This window comes from Neopsephotus bourkii, unplaced genomic scaffold (genome assembly GCF_033783945.1).
Source record: "Neopsephotus bourkii isolate Nb327-2 ecotype Australia unplaced genomic scaffold, CSIRO-AGI_Nbou_v1 NB_867, whole genome shotgun sequence".
Taxonomy (NCBI): Eukaryota; Metazoa; Chordata; class Aves; order Psittaciformes; family Psittacidae; genus Neopsephotus; species Neopsephotus bourkii.
The window spans coordinates 2,554,540-2,568,793 of record NW_026901363.1 but is presented as its reverse complement, the minus strand read 5'-3'; the positions used below and the strand labels follow the sequence as shown (position 1 = coordinate 2,568,793).

Here is a 14,254-nt window from a genome sequence, read left to right as displayed (position 1 = left end):
TCTAATATGTCGGTAGTATGTCATTACCTGATTAAGGAATGGCTGTGACTGGTCTTCTGGACAGCTAAATATATGTAAGACATCTGCTGCTAGACTGGCACATAAACAAAACAAATAAAACAAGAAAGGCCCACCCACAGGAGCCTGCTAGAGGCGTAAATTACTGCAGGTTATCCTTTCTTGCTTATTTTTATCTCTGAAATAGGAAATCAAAGCAAACAGATCAATCCATTGCAGGATTAAAATTAGAATTACTGAAGAATCTATGCATCATATGAAATATTTGGGCTGATAGAGTAGAACCTGAATGTTTTGTTCTACTTATATTTTCATGTGTATTGCCTTGAACTTCGAGTTTCCCACTCCCTGTTGTTTTTTGTTACTTGCACATGTTTGTTTTATGTACTTATTTAGGACTAAATTTATTTGCTACGCTGTGGTTTTAAAACATAATATCAGCTAAGTCTGGGAGAAGCATCCTAACGGATTTTAGACTACCTTATTGATGTCACTATTCTGTATATTCACACATGCATGCAATGATCCAAAATATTTTGAGGCAAATCATTCCATTGTGCAAAATAAATAGGTCTGTGTGAAAGCGTAACTGGGGTAAATCCCTATTCTTTACACAGTGGAGAAAACTATAAAGAAAATAGCCAAGGGTTTGATTCTTACATTTTATGTTAGACTGGTTTCTCTACAATGTTTCTTGTTAAAATCATTATCTTACCGTCCTTTTGTATTTATGTGTCTACAGAGCAATAAATAGGTACTGAAATGAGCCTGTCATCATGACTGTGTGTGCATTTATTTCACTCCATAATTTTGATGAATACATTCTACACTAGGAGCAGAGGGTTGTAACTTTAGGTGATGTTAGTGGGTAGCTCTGGTGTTCAGGGGAATTTTTTGCTGGCCAGATATCCGGTAGAAATTCCAATGACTTGGGTTTAGAATAGAGCCTCAAAACTGACTGGTAGAATACACATTAAATTAGAATGAAGATATATTTTTGTAGCTTGTTGAGATTCTAGCACATATTTGTATTAATAAGATAATAAATGCATAATGGATGTGACACTTACCTGAACATTTTCAAGTTAAAAAGATTGATAGGCAACGCATTCCATTAGTTCTCCCTTTTACAACTAATAAACTTTCAGGTCATTAAGTTATTACATGCCATTCCTCATCTCACAAATAGAACCCATAATTCAGTTTTTCCCAGAGCTGCACATTCTTTAAGTCTACAGGCTAAATTAACAGAGCACATTTTGTCAATAAAGCTTCTGTTTGGTGGGGGAAGGAGGGGACAGTTAAGCAAAGCAATATGAAATGCAAGCTATTTTTTGTGTCAGGTCATTTGTTCGCTTCAATATTGTTTTTATTCTGTTTATACATTCAGTAAATGATAATTATTATGGAAAGCCCATGGTTAATCATTGCATTATGTTTAAAATGCTTTATATATTGTTGCAGACTCTTACACTTGCAAATCTTCAGAGTTATCTTGAACAGTAAACTGTCCTTTTGCAATGAATCCTGGACAATCTATTAGTTCAGCTGTGCATTTACTGAAAGATAAAGGCTTTCTACTGTGAGCAGTGGGAAAGCCACAGAAGCAAACAAAAATCATCCATATTCTGTAGTCCTGCACCAAAAGACGAGTCACTTCCTGAGCCAGAATTGCCCATTGCAGATGCAGGCAGTGAAACCTTCTGCATGGGAAGTTATATAAGACTAAGTTGTGCCCTATACCAAGTTCCTAACACTGCCTTTCTCACCATGACTTGAAGTGGGATTACTGTGCTCTTTGTTGAGTATAATATATACATCTATTTGTAAAAAATACAACCTAGTGATAAGATGCTTGCCTAGAGAGTGGGATAGAGCAGTCCAGCGTCTTCGCAGCTTGCTGTGATTTAAAAGAGTTTCTGCTGTCCAGAAAAACAGGCAATTGTGATGGGGAGAAAAATGCGGTCTACTCTTTGCTCTCCCAGCCCCGGCAGTTAGGTGAATGCTCAGATAAGGGTCCCAGTGGGTTGTGACTAACCTCCCCCATGAAACAGCAGTCTCTGAGGAAGGAGTGAGGGTGAGCACTGGAAGGGGAAGTGGGACAAAGGGGGGCCATATTGCAGCATGTTTAGCTCTATTTTGGGGTTGAGGAGGCAGACCCTGAAAAGCTTTGCAGTGCCTTCCTTGTGGAGGAGTTGTTACAACCCTGGGGAGACTCAGAGCCTGCCTTCTTCCCTCATCTTCTGCTCTTCTGATTGAAACCTACCTGCTTTTTTGCTGTCAGTGGGAATTAGCAGCTGTGAGCAGTCATAATTTTCAACAGAGGGAGAAAAAGTCATTCCCTGCCCCAGACTGTCCCAGTGGGGTATGTGGTTCAATTTGCTGCAAGCATGTTAGCAATTAGAATCACCTATATAGAAAAATGGGTGCCAAGTCAGTGTTAGTCTGAATGTGGAGAGGAATGAAAATGATTAGCACTGAACAGGAATATTCAAGCCTGAACGCTACTGGGAGGGATGTGAATAAAATTTCAGCTGGTCTGGATCTATTCAAAGCTGTATCACATTGCAATATGGTACTTTAATAACAGCTAGTTCCTATTCTCATTAAATTTGTAGTTAACAAATGTACAGGTGATTGTTTTCAACTAAAGAAATAATGTTTTACAATTTTTAAAAAGTGTTTTCCAATGATGAATTGTAAATGACAACAATATAATGGTGTTACAGTTCACAACAATTACAGACTGTGAATGAGAGAACAGTGGAAAATTAAATGGAGAAATGGGTCTTTTAAAAAATGGAAAAAGTAATATATGAAAGGGGAGCAAAAAGCTTGTAATAGTCTTCTGCAGAAAAGCCAGTCTTTGATGGAGAAACAATTAGCGTATGTTCAGTCTCTGCAACAGTCTTGCACAGGTACAGCGGAGTACACATCTGCAGATCCAGTTGTTGCTCTCTCTGGGGCTTGTATCCATCCACTTGAAATCCCACTTAGAATACATCCTGACTGCACCATATGTGAATCATGCTGCCTAGACTATGTTATTGCCTTAAATTAGCCTCTGAAACTGTGGCTGTCTAGACCATCATGGAAGTGAGTAGATAATGCTTTTGCTTTATCAATGCATTTATAGGATCAGATTTATCTAGATAGCTAGATAGTGAAATATTCTAACAAACAGTTTCATAATCTACTGTCACTCTGTACTGTGAATGTAGCCTATGTAATTTGATTAGTTATTTATAACTTTAGTATATAATATATAAAAATAACCAGTGAGCTGAAAACACTTGAAATATTCACAAAAAGTGGCAAAGCAGGCTGGGAGATGTGGGTCTTCTTTGCACGGAAATTAGTAACTGCTAACAGCTGGAGTCTAGCCTCCAAACTTCTAGCAAGGAGCAACTTAATTTATATGAGCTGACAACTCCTAAGAAGCCCTTACACTGAATTTATCTAGTACTTCTGAGCTCTTGCTTGATGTAAAAGAAAAAAAAGTTATTATCTTTAAGCTTGTTGCTTTTTTATCAGGGAAAATTGTAATGAAAAAGTTTAACTAATCAATGCTAAGTTTTCTACTAATTAGGTGAAAGCAGTTTTTTCCTCTGCCAGTAGTTTCTGTTATGTGTCACTCATGAACTAGTGGGTAGCATCCATGACTAGTGCTATCCTGCCTTAAGTCTTTTTCCTTTTTTTTTTTTCCAAAATCTAAGAGGATATTGACTGCTAAAGCATTTATATTCTGTGGGCACCATTGAAACAGACACTTGAGAGCTGCATGTTGTTTCTGTACTTCCAGAACTGGAATAGATATGCTTAGCCTTCCTGCTATAATAAATGCTTTCTCAGTAGCAAGACAACTTATGATTCAAACCAATACATTTGACAACATAAGTGAGTGGTCTAGGTCACATCCAGTAACTTAATTGTGTTCTTGCTTATTTATTAAGAAAACTCCAAAGCTAGTTAAAAGATCAACATTCATTACTGGTATACTGGCTATTTTTACATACTGGCTGTTTTTATTTTACAGGCCTATCATGAGCTGATAAGGCAGTTACTTCCTTTTTTTTCCTACTGAGTTAATAAGTTACAAGTCCTGGAGTAGTGCTCAGTGCACTGTAATTCCTGGCTGTAAGACCTATGAGATATGTTTAAAATGAATGATCATCTACTTGGAGGAATGATGGCTCATTTTATAGCCCTCTTGTTCTTGTTGACAATAAACCATTGATACACCCTATGAAGACAAGGGCACGTTCACCGTATTCTGAGCCTTGCATGCACTTTTTGTCTGTGCTGTGGGACTCTTCACACCTCATATGTTCAGGACCAACTAGTTCCTGTCATTAGTAGAGGTTTTTTTTTCTCCAGTCTGTATTTTGAATATTTAAACTGTCAATTTCTAGTTATGTTTGTGCCTCTCTTTAAAACACATATAAATATTTCATTCTCAAATAAATTTTTAAAGATGTTATTGTTCCTCCTAATAGTTCTTTCTCTATCTGCCCAGAAAATGTTTTTCTTCTTTCAGACAGACTCTACTCTTCCTACCTCCTATTTCCTCAGTCACCTTGTAAACGTAGAGCATTACTGTTCAGAGAAAGCACAGCTTTTACACTATGTGCCTTCAACAGTTTCACTTATTGTAATTTCTTTCCTGTCCATCTTGAAAGATCCAACAATATTATTTTATCCATTATGTGACCTTCTTACTTGACATTCTTTTGTATTTGCTCTCTAAAGCCAGGAATGAAGAATGGAACAAGGCTGGGATGTATGGGAAAGGAAAGGCCAAGAGGCTAAGATTGTTCCACATAAATCACAGAACAGATGTGTCTGGAAAGTTCTGGTCTGTAGCACTGCATTAAAGACAACTGCATTGCATGGCTGTCTAAAAGCCAAAGAGTAACACACATGCTTGTGACTTCTTCATATGTTAAACTATCATTCATAAAAAGCAAGGTGGCATTCTTTTATACTCATGCTGGATATTATGATTGAACAAAAAAAACCAGTCTTATTACCACTAAGTCCTGCCCTAGACTTTAATGGGTTTATACTATTAAGTAGTATGCTTTATAATTTTGTGTAAGAAACTGTTTTCATGGGTGTAAGTGCATTGTCTAGGCGCTGATTTTATTTTCCTGTTGAACTTACTCTCCAGATTCTCTGGCCTTCAGTCAATGAACTGGCTGATTAAATTATTATCCCAATAATGAGATTTGACACAATCTATGCTATTTACCTATGTGACCTGCTAAGTAGGTTAATTGGGAGCCCTGAGTAATTATCAGCCACCTCATCTTGCTGACTGAGAGTTCCAAAATAAATTAAACATAAAGATGCTGAAAAAAATATACAGGTTTTCGTTTTAACTTCTGGATTGTTTCAAAGAACCCTTTTAACTAGTAGCTTATTAATAGAAGGCAACAAATCTTGTGAACATTTTGGTTGTATAAAAATATAGATGTTTCCTCTTATGCATCATCATGGCTTCCTAGGAGAAAAAGAATTCTTTGGCGTGTTAGACATCCGGGTCCCTCTATTCTGCAAATTGCTTGTATAAGTGAATTGTTGCATCCTAAGAGAGCAAGCTTAGAAGCAAGGAAAATTCAAGAAGTCAAAGTGATATTCGTGGTGACATAAAAATCTTATTTTAATACTTTTCTGTGAAAAGTTGAGAATTAGAAATTAACTTTATTGTTCCATGAAAGCTGTGATTCTTCTATTCCCCTTTCTCAGGAACCTGAGTTAAGAAAAATAAATATTACGGTACATGGTGACACTGACATTTATTGTGTATCTGTCTAATCTTTTCTACCTTGTTCATTTCTGAAAAGCCACAATTATATTTCTTTCTGTCCTAGAACATAGGAGATTGGAACTTAGAGAGGAAGCAGAATGGACTCTTAGAGATGAAAAGATGGGGAAAAATATGTAAGGTTTAAACTCATGGTCTTTTCACAAGCTAATTGGCCCAAATTAGTGGTTCATAACTATGGACTTAGTCAGACTTCTCCCAAAGTCATTCCTATGCCCTGGCCAGAAATCCCACCAAAACTTAAGGTAGAAAGAACTGTCAAAGAATCCATTTCTAGTTACCAGCAGTTAATGACTGCAACATGAAGTATCTTCACAGGGACACTTTGGAGAGCCCCACTTGCGCTCTTGAGATGAGAGGAGGAGGTGCTCTGCCTTGTCTTCCACATGCTTGTGGCACAGCTGTTTGCCCTCAGCCCATCCTTCTCCACTGTGGCACCTGCAGCCCACAAGCACTGGCACCACTAACTGAACCTCACAAAGAATTATTAAGTGTACAGTAATTTTGGCTAAGTTAAATCTGATTATTGTATCACCTTTCACAAAGTATTTACACAGTCTGTCAGAAATTAAAAGCTTGCAGAGTCCTGATGTCGCATTCCCTCTGGCTGCCGTTGTCATTCCTCTCCCTTCAGCCCTCAGTGCTTGCAAAAATACGTTTCCATTTCTAAGCACCTGCCATAGTGGAAAGCAGAGCACACACTTCTCTATGTCCAGAAAAATGGTTCTCTGAATAGATACCCATTTCAAAGCCACTTGACCTTTCAGTCAGTTGGCTTAAGGCTTTGGAGTGGGGCAGTATAATTCAAGAGAAGAATCCAGCTATGATGAAATCACATAAACCTGATCCTGAGCAAAGCTCAGATTTTATGAAAGCGACTCACATGTTAAAAGCAAACACATGCTCAAGTGCTTTTCTGGATCATAGCCATATTGAACTATAATGACCTAAATGGATTTATTCCCCAGACAAATTTACTCTTCCCTTTTCTCCTACCCACAAATACACTTGCACCTCAACCAATCACTTCTCTAGTTTATTGAAAATGTTATGGCTTCTTTAATGTCTTCTAAGCCTGGCTTTATTTTCTCTCTTGATTTTCTCCATGCTTCATCAGAAAGGCTCTTTTACCCCTACCCAAAGGATTTAAATTTCACTGTACAAAATTAATCAAAGCAAAATAGTTAAGGCTTATTAAAGAAGCTCTGATGTGTGTTTGTGCTCCTTCATATTAGCCCCCGTTCCAATGAAAAGAGGAAGAAGGTGTTGAGGATGCTCATCAGGTGAAAACTGCTGTCTACAAATGGTAAAAATAATATCTTTCAGCTCTCTGCCTATGGATTTTTTTGCTAGTATATGGTCCTGATGTGTAAAACTATAGGCATTTAGATGTCAGTAGCAGGAGAGAAAAAAATAAAAAGGTGTTACAGTAAAATATCAAAGAACTAACGGTGATAGTTATAAGGTCTTCCTTAAAAATAGCCTGATTTTATAAATGTATCATACCTGATAGAAAACTAAGGACTTCTTGATATTTTGCAACTCATTACTCATTGCTTGTTGGTTACATAAGTGTTTTTGAATGAAGGAGCACTGTAAGGTCCTGTGAGAAGCTAAGCTGACATGACTTCTGTCTTCCCTTTTTATTACGATAGTCAATAGCTCAGTTGTAAGCAAGAGAATTGCTCTTTGTGACTGTATTAGACATTCTTTTCGGAGAGCTAGCTAAAATTTGAGAGCAGAAAAGCATTTCTGAAAAAAAAAAAAACCCGAAACAAAACAAAAAACCCAACAACCCAGCATGCCAGATGAATCAATAATAAGTGGACAAAGTTGAGTCTGAGTCTTTTGGGGTTTTTTAGAACCTAAATCAAGACAGTATTGACTCTGTAAAGACTATATTTTTAAGGGTGGCTATATCAAAATCAATACTGCCTTCTTGCTTGATTTGAAACCATCCATGCATTTGTGCAAGCAAATCCATTCTACAGTTACATTTCTTTTTTTCAGCTAAAGTCTTCCATTTGGTATGTGTGATCTGTGTATTATGACTCTATGTAAATTAACAAAAGGTGGATTATATGTGATTATCTCTCACCAGTGTTCTCTACTGACATTTATGAAGCAAATGAAATATCTGTGCAAATTAATCAGTGCATAAATTACGTACAGCTCATATCTGTTAGTTCTCTACAAGCTGCTCACCATTACCTCAGAAATGATTATTTTAATTCCTGGAAAAAAAGCATACATTGGTCATCAGAATGTGAAAATATAAACTGTACGCATTAATGATCTAATGCTTTGCATTTGTGCAGTTTCCCATCCAAGATTTTCTTACTGTATCCAGTATATCCAATATTACATTATTGGAATAATACTTGGAATATTGGAATAACACACCACACCTTTGTGAAAGGTAGATGTTTGTAGGGCTCTAGGTGAGGCATGAATCTTGTGATCATGCACTTGGGCTGATCCTGACTCAGTATGGCTTAATAGCTTAGGCATAGTTGTATGGTTTCTGTTCAGAACTAGTTGTGTTGGTCATTTCCTTATATCCAATCTAAACTTCCCCTAAGTTTTAACCCATTACCCCTTGTCCTGCCACTACAGTCCCTAATGAAGAGTCCATCCCCAGCATCCCTAGAGGCCCCCTTCAGATGCTGGAAGGCTGCTATGAGGTCTCCACGCAGCCTTCTCTTCTCCAGGCTGAACAGCCCCAACTTTCTCAGCCGATCTTCATACGGGAGGTGCTCCAGTCCCCTGATCATTCTCGTGGCCCTCCTCTGGACTTGTTCCAGCAGTTCCATGTCCTTTTTATGTTGAGGACACCAGAACTGTACACAATACTCCAAGTGAGGTCTCACGAGAGCAGAACAGAGGGGCAGGATCACCTCCTTCGACCTGCTGGTCACACTCCTTTTGATGCAGCCCAGGATACGGTTGGCTTTCTGGGCTGCAAGCGCACGCTGCCGGCTCATGTTCATTTTCTCATCAACCAGCACCCCCAAGTCCTTCTCTGCAGGGCTGCTCTGAATCTCTTCTCTGCCCAGCCTGTACCTGTGCCTGGGATTGCTCCAACCCAGGTGTAGGACCTTGCACTTGGCACGGTTAAACTTCATGAGGTTGGCATCAGCCCACCTCACAAGCGTGTCAAGGTCCCTATGGATGGCATTCCTTCCCTCCAGCGTATCAACCAAACCACACAGCTTGGTGTCATCGGCAAACTTGCTGAGGGCACACTCAATCCCACTGTCCGTGTCAGCGACGAAGATGTTAAACAAGACCGGTCCCAACACCGATCCCTGGGGGACACCACTCATTACTGGTCTCCAGCCGGACATTGAGCCATTGACCACAACTCTTTGTGTGCGGCCATCCAGCCAGTTCTTTATCCACGGAGTGGTCCATTCATCAAATTGATGTCTCTCCAATTTAGAGACAAGAATGTCGTGTGGGACATTTGTCTTAAAAAATTTGAAAATAAACTTCTGTATCTTTAGACATTTTGAGTGGAGATGATGCAGTATTAGTTTGCTGTAAAGCTGCTTGAAAACCTGAATCTAGTCTCCAAAAGTAAACAATCAAGCAGACTGTCCCTAAGTCCCTTTCTCTTGCAGGTATTAGAATGAAAAAGCATTGCTGATATTTTGATTAAGTGTTTTGTAGGGCAAAGCCACTGCATTCCCTGTATGCTCATTATGCTAGAAAAGTGCATCACAGGTAACACTTCCTAGCTCCTAATGCCTCTAATTTTCTCTTGTGCTACCAGTCTTATCTATCTCATGTGTACTCTGTGTGTGATAGCTAAGAGATGATATCCAGGTATGATGTTTAATCTCTTGGCAGGAAAGAAAAACCACAATGGTCTTACTCAGCAATTTCTTCTGAATAGTGCTTTGACGATCTGATTTTCCGTTCCCTGACATGACCAAATTATTACTTCAGCAAAACTGGTAGCCTACCGTGCCAACACACACACAGCTGAAGTGATAATAATAGTTCGATTTACACATGCATACATATGCACATCCTCCAAATTACATTCTTAAGAACAGAGGTTAGAAAACCTATTTGATAACGTGGGCATGAAAGGGTGTTTTTGTACAGTCAATAAACACATACTGTTTAATGCTTAATACTGATTGTATCTGCTTTTACAGGAGATAATGTATATTTAAGCATATAAAATAACTATATTAAATACTAGCCCTGTGTTTCCAATAAAATAGAAGTTAGTGGGTTTTTTTTGGCCCATTTTAATGTCTCAGAGCTAATATCAAAGTTCTTCCTGAGTTAGAAGAAACATTCTCTATTGAACTGGTGAAATTCAACATTTAAATTGATATGCATTGTAAAATATGTTTCACTGCAGCATGATAAAATGTTTAACAAAAGTTATGTGGAATACATGAATGCTTGAGGGACTGGAGATTACCTCAGTAATGTGTGCTTTGTAATTGCACTTTAGGGAAGTTGTAAAGGTATAAAAAAAAGTGGCTTATAGATATATAATAATGAGGTTTAATAACAAAGCATTCATTACAGGTAGAGTAGGTCAGAAATGTAATGACCACATCTTTTCCTGGTGGACTGCTGTATAAACATTCCTGAGAGTATGCCATTTCACAGGATGTTTCCACCAGGGTACTGGTGCAGAAACTCACTTCATAAAGAAAAACTGCATGGCCAATCCTGCTGTTTTCCCCACATCTTACCTCTAAAACTAAAATCTGTTTGAGGAAAACTTCAGTGGGAAGGCAGATTTGGTATCTTGAGTCCTACAGAGGAATGGCCTCTTCAGAAAGAGCTCTTCAGCTTCCCACAGCTTCCTCTGCCCCACACTGGATACCAATTGTTGCCCCTGTGCTGTCTCTACATTCTGTGGGGCCACTTTCATAAGGCAGATCAATGGATTGATCCTTGTTAAGAGTAAACAGTCAGAAAGATCAGTTAACACACTGAAAGTAAGTAATTTCATAAATCGATTTGCACCACCAAAGTAACTATTAAAATCTGATGGGCAATCTCACAGTTTGGGCTTGAAAAAAATAGACCTTAAGAGATCTGATACTGAACAGCAGTGATTAAATAACAGTAAACAATTGCTGTATTTGTTTGCAGCTGAGGAATCCCTTTGGTTCCTGAGAATACAAAACAAGCCCAATAACTAGCAAAGTACCTTTGCTGTGCTTTACATATACATAAACAATCTGGACTGAATAGGGCACTGTTTAGCTTTATATTAACAGCCAATAAGAATAGAAAATAGCTGTAATCCTAATGAATACATTTTGACTACAATCAATTTCTTCATGTGAAGTCTGCATGGCAGATGAAGATCAAATTATGGGTACACATAACAACCTGAGAAGCAAATAGTTCCATTAAAATATTTTGCCAGTGTTCATAAATTAATGCTTCCCAGAACTCCATCCCTGTCAAGTAAATGACTTTTTGTTTCCTGTTAAATACAGAGAGTACAGGTTACTATGGTGATCGATAGAACACAGAATAAACTCTGAGTCATGATAACTGCCACATACCAGCAGAAAAAAATATCTGAACATTTCATGCAATTTCAAGCTGGATCTCTGAAAAACATTTTGAGAATATAAAATGATTTGATAATGTCCAAATAACACTATGTAAAGCACCACAAAAATGAAAACCTTGGAGCAGTGTGCCCCTTCCAATGAAAGTGTTCCAGGCCCAAAACATTTTAAAACTCATGATCATAAATCTTACATTTTTTTGTCTTTTTTTTTCTAATGAATGAAACAGAACTGTGACCACTTCAAAGAACTATAGAGAAATACTGTAGGCCGCATTGTCATGCACGTACGTCTTCATCTAGGTTGTAGACACCCTTGCCTTTGCCTGTCAGTGTCCAGTTGTTTTCAATCCCATTTACTCTGTATTTTATGTTCAAAAGACTGAATGGTTGACATTGGGTAGCCACCAGACAGGAACTGCTTTGATGCCAGAGGTGTAGAAGTTTCAGTCTACTGATAAGAAGATCACCTACACTTTTACTTGCGCTTATTGCTGACTTTGCTTTACAAAGGCTTAAAAAAAAAACAAAGAGGCATTTACATCTGCTTTCTCAGTAATCTACTTTAATATATGTAATTAGCATACCAGTTTTTCAAATACATACAATGAATTTCACACCACAAAATTAAATGCAATGTTATTACTAGTCATTTCCAGGATTAGTCTCTAGTCATGAAACATAACTTTAATTAATGTAGCTTTATCACAGTACAAGTCACACCTTCCTGATGGTCTTCACAGTGTCATTGTTTCCAAGCAAGCAAGGCCATGCTAGAGCTAACACAACTGAGTGGACCTACAAAAAAGCCATTTGTTGTTGCACGTCTTTAAATTGTATGCTGCTGTTTTTAAATATTTCAACTTCCTTTAGCCTCAGTACTACATCAGAACTACAAAATATCCATGAAATGAATTAAAATGAATTAAAGCAGAAAGATTACAGAGTAGTTTTTATACTGACCTTCAGAATTCAACTCTGTCAAGTCACCAGAATCTCTGGTTGGGTGCCTGTGGCTTCAAAAATGTATAAAGCTTTTTCCTCAGGAGAATTAAAAGCAGGAGGTTTATAGGCTAGTAAAGTCCAGAGCCCACAGCCTTCTCACTTGATGGTGTTACAGAGGGTGTTTTCTTCCCAGCTGAATCTTGTTTATCACTAGTATGCAAGTTCTCAGCTGGGGCAGTTCCACAGAGTGTTGCAGATTCCCTCTGACATGTTGTCTATTCCATATATCTAAGACTGGGGAGAAACCCAGAGACAGATGGAAAGAGATAATATCTTTCACATTTCATATTACTGGCAGCCTTTCCTGAATTTCCTATGGGCTTCAGGGCAATGTAAGAATAAGATCAGGATTTTTCTCCTTAGAAGACATGGTGTAATTCAAACAAAAATTAATTCAGGAAAACCCTCTGATTTATGCATTAGATCAGACCTTGTAATATAGCTGTATAATCTATGAACCCAGTAATTCAGAAGTAACAAATATCCTTGTTATTTTGCACATGTCATTACATTCTGCACATGTCCATTACAGAAAAGCTCTTATTTCATAACCTTTAACAAATTGGTGTCACTCTGGTGTCGTTCTCTTAACCCATCATTTCTCCCTACCAGGGGTGCCTTTTGTCTTTAAAATGCCATATTAAATATCATCAGCATTTGCAATCTTCTGAACAGAATGTTTACAATCGAAATAGTTGTGGACACTAAAATGGAACTTATTCAATGAAAATCTATATGGGTGAACAATTACTGCAGTACCAGCTCTTCTTTAACCCAAATGTCATTCTACATTATGGCCTGGCTGATACGCGTGCATCACAATTGAGCCATAACCTCTAAAAGCACCAGCCATTTCAATTGTTAAAAAGAATACATATTTCCAGTGAACTTCCCAAAACTTAGTTGCCCATTAGCAGCTTTTAATAAAGGGCTCTGTGTTTTATGTGTGACTAATATCTGTGTATGACTAATAACTTTTGTGGCAACAGTATAATCATTCCTGCTAACTGTGGTTTTTGAATTAAAGAAACACCTGGATAATGGGGACCTGAAGAACTGCTGAGGCTAAATCTCTTGTGCCTCACAAGCATCAGCCTTTTATGGGATGCATATGCCCCAGACTTGTGTAGGTATAAATGCCTGTGTAATGCTCTGGCGGTGCCTCCCTAAACTCTATTCTGGATAAATATTTATGCCTTGCTACTTTTATCTGACATGATTGTGGAAAGCAAATGTAGTAAGAATATGAACATGCCCACAAATGACTCAGTTTTCATCTCAGAAAGCAATCTAGTAATTTTTCCCATGTTACTCCAACGTTAGTAAAAGTTAGGCAACAACTGTCACATGTATCAAACTGTAGACAGAATATATACTTAGAACTTGGATTAAATTTTAAATCCAGGTCTTAGTTTTGCTACTAAGTTTTGTTCTCTGTTCTTCCAGCTCTGCTGCTTTAAACAAATAAAAGCTTCCCCATCTGTACAAGCAGCAGAGACTACACACATAAAGGACAGGAAAGCAATCAGGCACAATGGTAAGTCAGATGCTAGGACCATTAACAAAAATCTGAATCAGTTTGACCATAGTATCTTCAGGGGCTGCTGTTATTAGTCTTCCTTCTGAATTATGTTCACCAGTATAAATTATAGGGGAAGAAAATTGTAAAAAATACTCATAAAGAACATTTGATGAGGCAAGTTGGTGCCCTAGTGAGAGATTTCAATAAGAGCGATTTCTTACCAGGGATAAGCTTCAAAGAAAAGGCTGTTCACACTGTTCCAGGTGGAGAAACTGATACTTTTTGGAAAGAACAAAAAATCTACCAGCTGCTGAGGCTCAGGCTC

At 37.9% G+C, this 14,254-nt stretch overlaps 1 long non-coding RNA gene across 1 annotated transcript; it reads right to left on the bottom strand.

Annotated features, from left to right (window-relative positions):
* Positions 1 to 11,945: 11,945 nt before the first annotated feature.
* On the bottom strand, positions 11,946 to 12,776 carry LOC133214085 (uncharacterized). The gene is made up of 2 exons (XR_009725978.1): positions 12,366 to 12,776; positions 11,946 to 12,200 (listed from the first exon to the last, which is right to left on the bottom strand). It is a non-coding gene; the product is annotated as an uncharacterized LOC133214085 (long non-coding RNA).
* Positions 12,777 to 14,254: the final 1,478 nt, after the last annotated feature.